Below are 13,779 nucleotides of genomic sequence, written 5' to 3' on the forward strand. Positions count from 1 at the left end.
TAACCGTAAAGCAAAGGCTGATTTCTTCAATAGGAAAGGTGAAACAACAATTAATGTTTGTGCCATCGTGGATATGGATGGCCATTTCACATACATGGGGGCCAGGAAGACGAGGGCATGTCATGACATGGCAGTGTTGAAAGACTGTCAGGACGGATGTTGGTTCCCACATACCCCAGCAGGTTCGTGATGCCTGGCAAAAAAAATCCATCATGTTGCGTGTTGTTTGTTCTTATCATGTATTGCCTGAGTTGATTGGATGAAATGCTAAGATTGATTGATATATGATATACATATGCACTTTGGTGATCTGTTGGTTTTGCTTGGATGAAGTAGCATTGCTGAAATCTCATATGTTGATTCAGCTAAATATTCTGCAATACATGTCAGCTCCTGATAAGCTTTAGAATTCTATAGGATTGTGCTTGTTTCTAATTCTAGCCTTTCTATGTTGTACAAGAATGCACTACTATTATGAAAAGGAATGTTCTTCTGTGCATATAAGCAAAATTTATAGACAAAGAAAGTGTTTGAAAACTAGTTACATTCTAATATGAAAAATCACAATGTTCCAGTCAGTAGGCAACCATAGTGCTTACTCAGTAGGCATGCTGACAATGAATTTTGGCATTTCCAGACAGTGTTGACAGGACTAATTGGTGATCTGTTGTCATTTCTTGTAGGTCGGTACTACCTGGCGAACGCGGGTTACATGGACATGCCAGGTTATATGACTCCCTTCAGAAACACAAGGTATCATATGAACGATTTTAGGGGCGTAGAATTGCATCGGTTGCAGCGGGAGGAAAAATTTAGCTACATTCATGCGAAGTTGCTAAATGCCATTGAAAGGAGGTTTGAGGGCTTGAAAGAACGTTGGCATATTATGAAAGGGGGGTCGTACTGCAAGAGGATGAAGCAGGCTATGATAATCATTTCATGCTTTGCTTTAGAAAATTACTTGTGGATGCTTAAGTACGGAGTTGATCCACCTTCGTATGAGTTGTCGGAGTGGGTTGAGCTAAATCGGGGAACCCCAACCTCTGGAGTTAGGGAGTTGATATCTATGGTTGTGTGAAGTGGTATCTGACTTAGAAAAGTTGAGGTAATGCAGCTACTTCCTATATATCTGTCTGCTGTTTACAGTACTGAATTGTGGTAGTTAATTACTCCTCAAACATTAGCACCTCAAAATTAAAATTAGATAACTGTTAGTATACTAAGCTTTTCTTTGCATAGTTGATTACACCTCAAACATGTGAACCTGTCACTATTGGTAGAATTGCAATAGTAGGATCAGGAGTAGGATCAGTCACACGGTTCCCTGGTGCTTCAGTTGGTACTGTATGTCCTTAAAATTAGATAACTGTTAGTATACTAAGCTATTTTATGTCCTGATAGAGTATTTGATAATTCTCAAAACCTTCGGGATTTCCCCGCTGACCCATCAGGCAAGTTTGAGGATTTCAAGGACTTGGTGAGATCAAATTTTGAGATATGTGAATGGGTAGGCCTTTCAGTGGTGGCTGCTCAGATTAGATTCTAATGTATCTCCACTACAGTAAAAGGCAATTGTTCATTATTGTAGAATTCTACCTTGCATATGACTAGTAAATGCTGTACAAGTTCTTGTGAATGGAGTTAGAAGACACTCGACACTAGTATGTGCAACTTAGTGTGGTGGGGTTTGAACATTCTGCCTTTGAAGAATGCTTAGAAACAAATCGCCTCTAGCATATGCTTTCTTAAGAATGTTTGAGAAACAAGCAAACATGACTGGTGCAATGATTGTACCTCATTTGTTTAAAATTGTTAATAATCATTTTTCTAAATGAAATCAGGTGCTGGCATCCTGTTTTGGGGGGATTCAAAATTTTGCTTGACATATGTTTCTGTTTAATTTGAGTAGCTGCATCATCAAAATTGTACCATAATTCTGCTGCACCTACTTTGATTACTTGAAGAGGATTTGAGTATTTGTGTTATTCGATCTCTATGGAGGCAATCACTTTTGTTTGTTGCCTAGCACTTGAACTGATATCAGTAAGCACTCTTGTATTTTGGTTCCATTCTCAACCAACACAACCGGATAAAATGACGTATATGTGTAGTTGCTGCCATTTTGTTGGATCATGTATTTCTTCATTTATTTTTCTGGTAACCATATTATATTATTTCTACAGCGACCCCAGTTCGAGATGTAATGAGAACTCCTATGCCTAGTCGAAACTGGGTGCCATTGAGTCCTCACAGGTCTGTATGTCTTTTTGCAGAATACAAATTAATATAAATTTGCTAGATGCACATTGTCTTATAAGCTGATAGCTTGGTAGCTTGAATAAATCAGCTTAAGAACATAAATCATCTCGTTTAAATTTTGGCAATAGCATCTATACTGTTGGTTGCTTACTGTTTCTGTTATTGACAGGGACAACCGGGAAGATACAACCGGGAAGATGGAGATTCCACTTGGGCAAGCAGTCCAGCCTACCAGGTTTAGTGAGCCACTTTCTTGTAATTATCTTGGAGATCATTAAACTTTTGCTGGCAACTGATTGTGAGCCACTTTCCTGTTTTGGGGGGATTCAAAATTTTGCTTGACATATGTTTCTGTTAATTTGAGTAGCTGCATCATCAAAATTGTACTTTCTAAAGAAAAAATTAGACTTTTGAGCATGAGTGACCCTCTGTTAACATATTTAGTTTTTCAGGTGTTATCAATCATCTTGGGGATGGTACTCAGGACCCTTGGGCCTGACCGTGAGACTGACGATGACAGTGATGATGACACAACTGTGCCTGTGAGGCTGCCTCTCTTGAGAAATCCGGCCCAACATGTGAACCTCAAACATGTTGATTACACCTCAAACATGTGAACCTATCATTGCTGGTAGAATTACAATGATAGAATCAGGAGTAGGATTAGTCACACGGTTTCCTGGTGCTTTAGTTGCTACTGTATGTCCTTACCTTCTTATTGTTATAGGTTGAGGGAGGCCTTGGATAGTGTGTATGATGCTGTCACCAGGAACAGAAGCCAACAGATGACATTTTAATTTCGATTGAGATGAAGCATTTTGTAGTGAATGTAGTTAGATTGTGCAAGCAAACATATGACTTGTGCCTGTCATTTGACCTAGCTAGGTTGTATGTGTGTTGTATGGATGGAACAAATAGACTGTAAATTATTGGTTGAACATGTAACTTATTTAACTGTGAATTACGGATTACAAATGTGTTGTAAACAACCTTATATGCATTGTGGTTTGGCGCCATTATATGAAAACCACCTGTTATTGGCGCCAATATTCAATTTGAATTTGAAAATTTGAAATCAGCATGATAACCAGCTGCTGCTGAGAATGGCCGACGGCTGGAATTGGCTGGCTGGGCTGGCTGGTCCAGCCCCAGCACCAGCCAGCCAATTTAGGCCTACCGAACAGGCTGAATGAACCTCAACCTAATCCCTTAAATCTATCCACTGATCCGAGTATAGAAAAATATAGAGGTCAGAACTATGACTAGCTCCAGGAATTCGGAGCTGAAGCTGTGCTAGACGAGCCTTGCTATATTAGTAGCAATCATGCCCCGTTGATGTGCATCCTTGGAAATTAAAATATCAGATTTGGAGCAACACACTTCGTTTTTTCCCTTTTACAGGCTAAGAGAATATCCGAATATGATCTTATGTTTCCTGAGGGGAATAGAATCATGGTCAAGAGCAGAAGGAAGCATGGGCTCAAAATGGAGAGAAACTGTCTTGAGATCACTTTCAGTCACCAAAACTTTTGGGAATTTCCGTGTACTACTCTCTGTTCATTTCCAAACGAAGAAGATTCTTGAAAATTGTGAATCAGGTAAAATAAATTAAAATATTTATAAATATATATTTCAGTCCAAAATACCGAACCAAACTAGCCACGGACTAAACCAAGAAGATTCTTGAAAATTGTGAATCAAGTAAAATAAATTAAAATATTTATAAATTATATTTCAGTCCAAAATACCGAACCAAACTAGCCACGGATCCAGATATAAAAAATTATAGAGTTGAGAACTTGAGATGATTCTCTCTCTGATACTCCCTCCGTCCCCAAAAAATATAATTCTAGAATAGTGTCATATTTTAGTATATCAAGTTTAACCAATTATAGATAAAAAATATAATTATTTATAATATAAAATAAATATTATTCGATTAATTAAGAAATGTATTTTCATAATAAATTGATTTGTAGCTATAAACGTGAATATTATTTACTAAAAACTTGATCAAACGTTAATCACTTTAACTGACACATAACCTATAGTTAATTGTATCCTTTTGGGATAGGGGTAGTACAAAGAATGCAATTTTCCTGCTTTTTAGGAAAAATAAAGAACTTGAGATGAGCTAACGATGTGCTAGATGAGTCCTGTACAGAGTTCTTCGATTGTTGAACCGTATCACGCAGATGCTCATACATGCATGGCCGGAAACTCAACAGGTACGCATCCCTGTAAATTAAAATATCGGATCTTGGAATTACATGCTTCGTTTTTTCTTTTAAAAAGAGGGAATAACCGAATATGCTCTTATGTTTACTGATCTAGGAAATTTTCTGGTGGTCAAGAGCAGAAGGAAGCAGGGGCTGAAATGATGGGAGAAACTGTCTCGGGGTCACTTTCCACGACCAAAACTTCTTGGGGTCACTTTCCGTGATCAAAACTGTTGAAAATTCCAGTGTACTACTCTCTGTTCGTTTCCAAAACGAAGGAAAGAGCCAACAGAGCTGGGACTTAGGCCGTGCCATCTGAGAGCAGGTCATGGCACGGTCTTTTAGTATGACCTGAAGTACGGTACGGCATGAAATATTTTGGGTTGGGTCATGCCGTGCTCAGGATCTCGGTACGGTACGAAAATGGCACGCAGACACTTCTATAACTATACAATACAATTTTCTAGCATTTACTATACTACCTCTTATCTAATTCTTGAATAGATTATGAAAACCATTAAACTTTTCTTAAAATAGTACACACAAGATATATATATTTCATATCACGAGTGAAAAAAGAAAAAACTAGCAAAGATATTTTGAGGGTCGTGCTTGGGCTGGTATGACCCAAAGGCGTGCCACAGGCCGTGCTTTGGCCGATGAAAAGATTCACCGGCACGTCCCGACGTGTCTCCCGTTACTAGAGGGCACGACCCAAAGCGGCACGAAGCACAAGAAGGCCGTGCCATGCCGGCAAGGCCCAGCCCAAGTCCCACCTCTAGGACCGAATATGCTCTTATGTTTACTGATCTGGGGAATTTCCTGATGGTCAAGAGGAAAAGGAAGCAAGGCTGAAATGGTGGGAGAGACGGTCTTGCGTCACTTTCGGTGACCAAAACTGTTGAGAATTTCCGTGTACTACTCTCCGTTTGTTTCCAAAACGAAGATTCTTGGAAATTGTGAATCTGGAAAATGCATCTTCCTGAAGCTAGATGCTTCCTGCTGAAGCAAAACAAGAAATGACATGCATGGTTAACAATGACCGTGTGGAGTGATAACAGGGGCAAGAGAAAGTGTCGGTGCCATCCAGTGCCCACTCAATCCTCTTCCTGCAGTCCAGGGCAGCTTTTCTGTGTGGTCTCCAGCTGCTGCTGGCCCTTGTCAGCAAAAGTGCTCCCTGGAATGCATGCATCGGCTCGTCATGGCCTCATGGGGCTATCTACAACTACGCGCGTGTTTTAGTTTCATGAATTTACGAATTTGGGCTACTGTAGTACTTTCGTTTTTATTTAATAAATAGTGTTTAATTATGGACTAATTAGGCTTAAAACGTTCGTCTCGTAATTTCCAACCAAATTGTGTAATTAGTTTTTTTCGTCTACATTTAATGCTCCATACACGTATCGTAAAATTCGATGTGATAACTACTGTAGCACTTTTTTAGAATTTAGGGTGAAAACTAAACAGGCGCATGACCGCTGCAGTTAGTTAGGCGTCAGCTGCTAAATAACCTCTGACATCACATATTCACATCACACCATAATACTACAGGGCACTCTACAGAAAACCGTCCTGATCAGTGATTAGATCTGATTATTCAGACATGCGTACTACGAACCAGTACTACTAGTGTTCATTTTCTCTGAGAACACAATTATTGGTTGGTAAAGAGAACACGGCACGCGACATGTCACCCCAGTGCGTGACTGTGTGTACACAAGTACACCCAGTTTTAGGTGGTGTTTAAATCTAAAGTTCAGGGATATTATATCGGGTGTTAGGGTGTCATATGAGAGTATTTAATAATAATAATAAAATAAATTACAGAAATCTTTAGTAATCCACTATATGAATTTACTAAGTCTAATTAATTCGTTATTAGTATATTTACTGTAGCATCACATTATCAAATCATGGACTACTTAGGCTTAAAAATTTCATCTCGCAAATTAGTCGCAATCTATGTAATTAGTTATTTTTTTAGTCTATATTTAATACTCCATGAATTAGTCAAACATACAATATGATAGGGAGTAAACTTTAGAGTAAGAACTAAACAAGGCTTGAAAACTGAACAAATGCATGCAACCAACTTCCTGCAGAGGCCATAGGCATTACATGCACTGCGCTTTCCTCTCAGTTCCAAGAACGTTTTGCTTGTGAAGTTTTCCCAAAAAGTGCTACAGTATCCATCACATCGAATCTTGCGATACGTACATGGAGCATTAAATGTAGACGAAAAAAAACTAATTGCACAGTTTGGTTGGAAATTGCGAGACGAACGTTTTAAGCCTAATTAGTCCATAATTAAACACTAATTACCAAATAAAAACGAAAGTGCTACCGTAACCAAATTTCTGACTTTTCACCCACTAAACACGGGCTGAATCACCTAACGAAGAGAAGAATGGCGCTCACCTAACGAAGAGAAGAATGGCGCTCTCCTGCTCTGGACAGGTAAGAGTGACACCTGTACACCATGGCCTGCTCTCCTGCTCTGTATATTCACAGCGTGAAGGTGAGACGATGACGAGAGTGACTGAGAGTGAGTGAGTTGGGAGGAGTGCATGGACAGTGGAGACCACTGCACCATGGTAGTACTAGTACTAGCACTAGTGTAGTGATGGCTGCAACGTGGACGCATCACTCGGCTGCAGTGAGAGCAAGGTCATCCGAATCCTCATCAAGTGGCCAGCGGGCAGCGCGGCCCAGCAGCAGCTCCAGCAGCCAGGGATGCAGCTGCGCCATGGGCAGCTTCTGCTGCTCCAGGAAAGGTCACAGTCGCAGTAGTCCTCCTCCTCTCCTCCCATAATTGCGTCGGAATTCGGGACCAGCGCGGTACGGCTAGTTCCTATGCTTAGGGTCAGTTTAGTTCCAAAATTTTTGGCAAAATGGACACTGTAGCATTTTCGTTGTTATTTGGCAAATAGTATCCAATCATAGTCTAATTAGGCTTAAAAGATTCGTCTCGTGGATTTCGTCTAAACTGTGTAATTAGTTTTATTTTTTATTTATATTTAATACTTCATGCATGCGTCTAAAGATTCGATGTGACGGGGAACGTGAAAAATTTTGCAAAATTTTTGGGGAAGCCTTATTAATTCCTGCGTTAATGGGTCGGCCTAATGATTGGCGGTGGTCACGTACTGGCAGGCACACATGGCGAATGCCGACTGGATGATGGAATTTGTTGCAACGTGACAAATCTAGTGCCACTAGGCATAGAATTTTGGTGAAATATAGAGTTTTTTTTATGCATACTGTAATTGTTAGCGGCTAACATTAATACCACTTGATCTAAACGTTATACCTAACAGTACAAGTAATAGTTTAAAATAAATAAAATCTTTTAATTGGGTAATAGTTTAAAATAATATCTAATATAATAAAAATATTTTAACTGACTTTCCAAGCTAAGTACTATTGACTATTATTATGCAATTCATTAGCTGGCTTTCCTCTACTCTCTACTAACTATGTATATTAGTACTAATACTTGTGTTCATTTTTTCGAAGCTATTTGCTTTTGAGAGAAGGACAAATGAAGCTGGACAATAGCTAGCAGATGAAGACGCGCACGGAGCGTCGAAGAGCCAGGAGAAGGAACAAAGAATGAGACAGAGAGTTTGTTATGCAAGGCAGCGAATGCATGCATGTGTCAGCATGCGTGTGCCGATCCGGCGCTGCTATATATACTACAACAGTATTATTAGGTGTCATCACGATGCATGTGGTAAAAGTATAATACAGTATACACGGTGCAAAACTAGTGACAGCTTATTTATCATGATCTAGGGGGGGTCACGAGAGCATGAATCCTGTTTTGGCGTGCTTAGACGAGCTCTAATTATGACTCTCCGTTCTCAAAAGAATCAGCCTGTTCGCTGATTGGTTTCTGGACTGATAAACTCGGATAGTGCTGGTTCGTCGTGGGAGGAAAATACTGGCACTAGCGGCATTTTTTACTCGGGTCTGACCGAGCCTTGTGATGTAGTCGAACTCAGCTGATGCAATGTAGTAACCCAACACACTGCAGCAACACTCTATATATGGCTAAAGATGGCAACGGGCCCCGATACCCGATACCCGACGGGTATTTGATCCATTAGGGGGACGGGGATGGGATCATATCTTTCCCCGCGGGTATCTAAATGGACAAGAATCCATCCCCGACGGGTATAGCGGGTACGGGAACGTTCCCTGTTTACCCGTCCCCGTTACCCGTTGGAGAACCCGACTATTTGAGCTGTCATGCGAGTATTAGGCCTAAAGAAACTCAATATATGTATTTTGGCCCAAATCTGAACAATCATATATATAGTTTGTGTGTTCTAGGAACCCTAGTTCAATTTTTCCTCACCATCTCCGCCAGCAGCACAAGCACGCCTGCCTCACGAGCGCTCGTGCCCCTCGCTTCCTCAATTCGGTCTCTCTGCCACCTTTGTTCGTCCTCCTCGCAACCTCGCTCCTTCTCCTCGGCATCTCCGAGACTCCGACACTTATACCCGGGTGAAGAAGAAACGTCTCCGATTGTAAAGCTGCGACCCCAAGTGTCCTTGTTTATCGGATATGTAGTACCCGTCGGGTATCTGTTACCTGACCGATGCCCGATGAGTACGGGGATGGGCAAGAATTTATACCCGAGACAGTTAACAGGGACGGAGACGGAATGAATTCTCCGTAGCGAGGAAGATAATGTTCCGACGATACCCGACGGGTACGTCCCGTTGCCATCCTTATATACGGCGACGATGACCACCGAATGTCTGCAAATGACGTTGCCAAAGACTAGTCGAAGTAGTACCGCGACACTGCCTGTCTTGGTCTTGAAGGTGGCCTGTGGTGAAGAACACGAGCAGAGCAATTAAGACAGTTCACGGTGCTTATTTGTCATAGTTCATTAAACTTTCTGCCTCTAGGAAACTGGCTACTCCTTTTTGGAAAAAGGAAACACGTGTTAAAAATTTCGTCCAAATATACAGTGCGTTTAAAAAAAACAAAGTATTATATTTTATAAAAAAATAGTCTTGTCTTATAGTAACTTCTAAAAAAAGGAAACATGTGTTAAACTTTAAAACAGCCCTTGATGATTAGTTCTAATCCTGTACACGGAGTCATCGGCCCACCTGGTACGTAGCAAGCAGCCTCACATACACTCACACCATCACATGCATGCATGCGTGATGAATTCACGGCGGGGCTGCGTAAAGCTAGCGTAACCATCGATTCCGAGATCGATCGCCACTTGTCTGCGTGCGTGCGTGCATGTCGCTGTCACGTCACGTTTTGTCCTGCCTGTTCGGCTGACGTTAAAACCGATCCAAGCTGTTTTTGTTATAAGAGAAAATTACCATAAATTAGTTGATAAGTTTAAACGAACGGACCCTAAATAATCCTTCCTAGAGCGGTTAGCTAGCTAGCGAGCAGCGAGCGACCGTGGCGAGGCCCGGGCAATCCGGCAATGGGGCATGCAGTGCTCGTTTAGTTTTCAAAAAAATTTCCAAAAAATGTTACAGTAGCCATCCCATCGAATCTTACGATACGTGTATGGAGTATTAAATATAGATGAAAAAAACTAATTACACAGTTTGGTTGGAAATCGCGAGACCAATGTTTTGAGCCTAATTAGTTCATAATTAAACACTAATTGCCAAATAAAAACGAAAATACTACAATAACCAAATTTCCAAATTTCACGAACTAAACACAGCCGCAGTTTGCTTGTGCCATGACGCAACAACCTGGCCCTCGTTTAGTTGCCCAAACTTGGCGCCGCCGAAATTCATGCAGCGCACTGTAGCATTTCGTTTGTATTTGATAATAATTGTCTAATCGTTGACTAATTAGGCTCAAAACGTTCGTCTCGCAAAGTACAACCAAACTGTGTAATTAGTTTTTGATTTCGTCAACATTTAGTACTCCATGCATGTGCCGTAAGTTTGATGTGACAGAGAATCTTCTTTTTATATAGTGCCAAAGTTTGAATTCTGGGGTAACTAAACACACCCCTGGGTGCAGTAGCAGGCTAGCAGCTAGCTAGCTACTAGGGGACCGAGCCGGTTGGTCTCTTCATGAAGGTGAGATCTAGCTTGAGAACTAAGGATTTATATGAGTTTGTGTGCGTGGTGTGAATTAGTGCGTGAGTTTACATACTACAACTTTGTAGCTGAAAAGTTGAGGCATAAGAAAAAGCTAGCTAGCTACTACGAGTAGCTTAGGTTGTATTTAGTTCCCAAAAAGTGTTATAGTAGTCATCACATCGAATCTTGCGATACGTGCATGGATCATTAAATGTAGACGAAAAAAATTAATTGCACAGTTTGGTTGGAAATCACGAGACGAACGTTTTGAGCCTAATTAGTCCAGGATTGAACACTAATTGTCAAATAAAAACGAAAGTGTTACCGTAGCTAAATTCTCAAATTTCCCGAACTAAACACAGCCTTAATTAGTAGTAATCCTGTTCACCTAACCCCAGACAGGATGCTGCTTCGTTCCAATAATCTCCCTGTGATCCTGTGAAGTGCGAACCACTCCACTCCACTGCTGATTGCTCAAACTCATCAGCCAGCAGGCGACCTTGCTTTGGTCGCAAGCCACCGTCCTCGCATCTCAATCAGTCACGACGACGACATTACGAGGCCGGATTTTCCGGGGTGATTGCCTACATACGCAAATTAAACCAGTATCAGTCAGTCAGTCCGTCCAATGCAGCTAGCTAGTAACCCAGCCACAGCCACACGGACACGGCGACACCCAAGGGGAAGGGGTTGTTTGGCAGCGTTATTTTTTTCTCGATCGCGCAAAAGATTTACGTGTTTTTTATTAAGAGAGAATAGTTTGATTACAGCTCGCACTTTGTGCGCTCCAGGGTGGGGGTGGTGACAGACGAAGGAGTTTGAGCGCTGACCCTCCCTGGACGAACACCGAAACACCTATGGTACTAGTACTCGCTGCAATAAGCAACCCAAGTTTTTGGCGCCGGCTTGCACCCACAGCTCCGCTTCACGGGCGGTACCGTGGTGGCGGCGCCCCGGAAGCAGTCTGCGTTTCGCTCCTTGCAAATCTCGCAAGCAACCAATGCGAAAATGGAGTCGGCGCCGAGTCTGCAGTTTCTGGTCCACTGCGCTCTCGCCAAGCCTCCCAGCAGCTGATGACGGTATTCCCAGCGCTGGCAGCGTTATTCGGAGCAGTTTAGAATCACTCCTCGTTCAAACCACAGGTTCTGGTACCAGCAGATGACAGGGTGACCCAGATCGACACGGGCCGACGCAGTAGAGTAGGCGTACACACACACCCTCAGCTTTGCAGCTTTCTGTGATATGGGTACGTACGTGACAGCGTTTTCTCACGGTGAATGCATGCGTAGCAGATCTCGATTTGAACGGCTGTGCGCTGCGCTAGTACACTGGAGCGAGCTGGAGGGGACTGCAGCGCAGCTGCGCAGGGGTACGGAACGGGCGGGCCGTCACTGTGGGGGACTAATGGGCTGGGCGGGGGCAGCCCGGTACGGAACGGTCGTCGTGCTCGTGCCCCCGCTGCGCTCCGCTCCGCCATCCACGGCCACGATGAGTAATGGCAGTGGCATGGGGGTGCCTGTGCCTGCGCCTGCGCCGTGCCGTGCCGCCGAGATGCATGAGACATGTCGATCGGCCAGCGTGACGGCGTTCAGGGCTTGAGGGGTCCTTCCCGGAATCGCGGCCACGCTCGGCGTCGCGCCCTCACGTGCCGTCACGGCCCCGTGCCGCGCATCATTGCCCACACGCGGCGGGGGTCGGCCTGCTGCATGGTTCATGAGACGTGTGTGCTGCTGCCTGGTCATTTTTTTCTTAATCTGCCTGGTGAAAATTACTACTAGTACTTTGCTCCTGCAGCCTGCTGCAATGCAACTCAGCAGCCACCGAATGGTCTTGCACACTTGGACGAATGGTGAATTGGATTTTTTAATAGGACCACCGACAGGCATCATCAGCATAAAAAAAAAATCAAGGGCTAAACAAACTGCGACCGTTGTAAAAAATCTAGGGCAGTTGGGCTTGCGCCCTGACGAAATCATGCATGGAGTACTCCTCATGGAGTCATGCATGGCTCGCGAGAGCTGCACTGTTTTTTTTTTTTTTTTTTTTTTTTTTTTGCCAAAGAAAGATATACGCGATTCTAGAGAGGAACAGAGGAAGGTGGTTACCATACTTGCTGATTTTATTTTATATCTAAATTATAAATTTATCACTATTTTTATGATAATGAATGTATATATATCTGTTATTTTTCTAAGTGAATCTGTTTTCCTATTGAGTTAATTAATTAATGTATAAATGTAATTTTCTTTTTTTTGACCAAATATAAATGCAATTTTCTAAAGCGAAGACCGAAGATGTGCACATCACAAAATGGGCTTGCAATCTTCTTCCAAATGAAAACACGAAGCCCGCTCTGCTGTTTCGCATCATAGCTGGGCCGCGCCAAAGGATCCAGCCAGCCCACGCGGGCGTGGCGTCGTCGTTGCGGCTTGAGGGGAAGGAAGGGAACGAGCGACGAACTGAGAATTTAGTACCATACCGGCCAGCGAACAACCCAAACACAAGCTTATAATCTCAGCTGCGGCCGCTGTTACGTCTCTTCGGAGACATCCGATAAAATTGGAACGATACAGAGAAGATTAGCATGGCCCCTGCGCAAGGATGACACGCACAAATCGAGAAATGGTCCAAATTTTTTTGGGATTTTACACGTTGGTCCCTGGCCGCTTTGATATTGTCTTACAGGTATACCCCTGGCTGTGTATTCTCCCTTTCCCATATGATGTTTTTAGACCCTCCGGACTTCTAATGTCCTACATTGAAGTCCAAAACCTTTTTGCGCATTTACAGACCGCTCCCTTGTCGCTATTTTATCTTGCAGCTGTGCCCTCAAACCCTCTTTATTGAGCAGCTAATCAGTACATTCACCCCGCGGGCCTTGAGTGCATGATTTTCCTTGCACATATGCCCCCTTAACCTTTCCCTTTACCTTGATTTCGATATAGATGAAGACCTATGGTTTTTTTTAACCCTACTTTATCTTTTTTAATCGGGATGTCATCCTTCGGAATATGTATTAGGAGTAATCCTTAAGTCATTGAATCCTTTGATTTGGACACGCCTTACTCAAAAGTATGCTACGTTTTTTCATGAACAAATACACATTGAACTTTTCACTACATGAATCTGGCAAGAGTTTTTTTCAAAATTAACATTCTTCTCAAAATCCACTCAAAACTCAGTTTTATTTACATGGTTCTGCTCAAAATCTTGTATTCAAT

The 13,779-nt window shown here is 42.5% G+C and overlaps 1 non-coding gene across 1 annotated transcript; it reads left to right on the forward strand.

Annotated features, from left to right (window-relative positions):
* The first annotated feature begins 13,092 nt into the window (after positions 1-13,092).
* LOC136541137 (U6 spliceosomal RNA) lies at positions 13,093-13,195 on the forward strand. The gene has a single exon (XR_010780232.1). It is a non-coding gene; the product is annotated as a U6 spliceosomal RNA (small nuclear RNA).
* The last annotated feature ends 584 nt before the right edge of the window (positions 13,196-13,779 follow it).

This window comes from Miscanthus floridulus, chromosome 2, assembly GCF_019320115.1.
Source record: "Miscanthus floridulus cultivar M001 chromosome 2, ASM1932011v1, whole genome shotgun sequence".
In the NCBI taxonomy this organism is placed as follows: Eukaryota; Viridiplantae; Streptophyta; class Magnoliopsida; order Poales; family Poaceae; genus Miscanthus; species Miscanthus floridulus.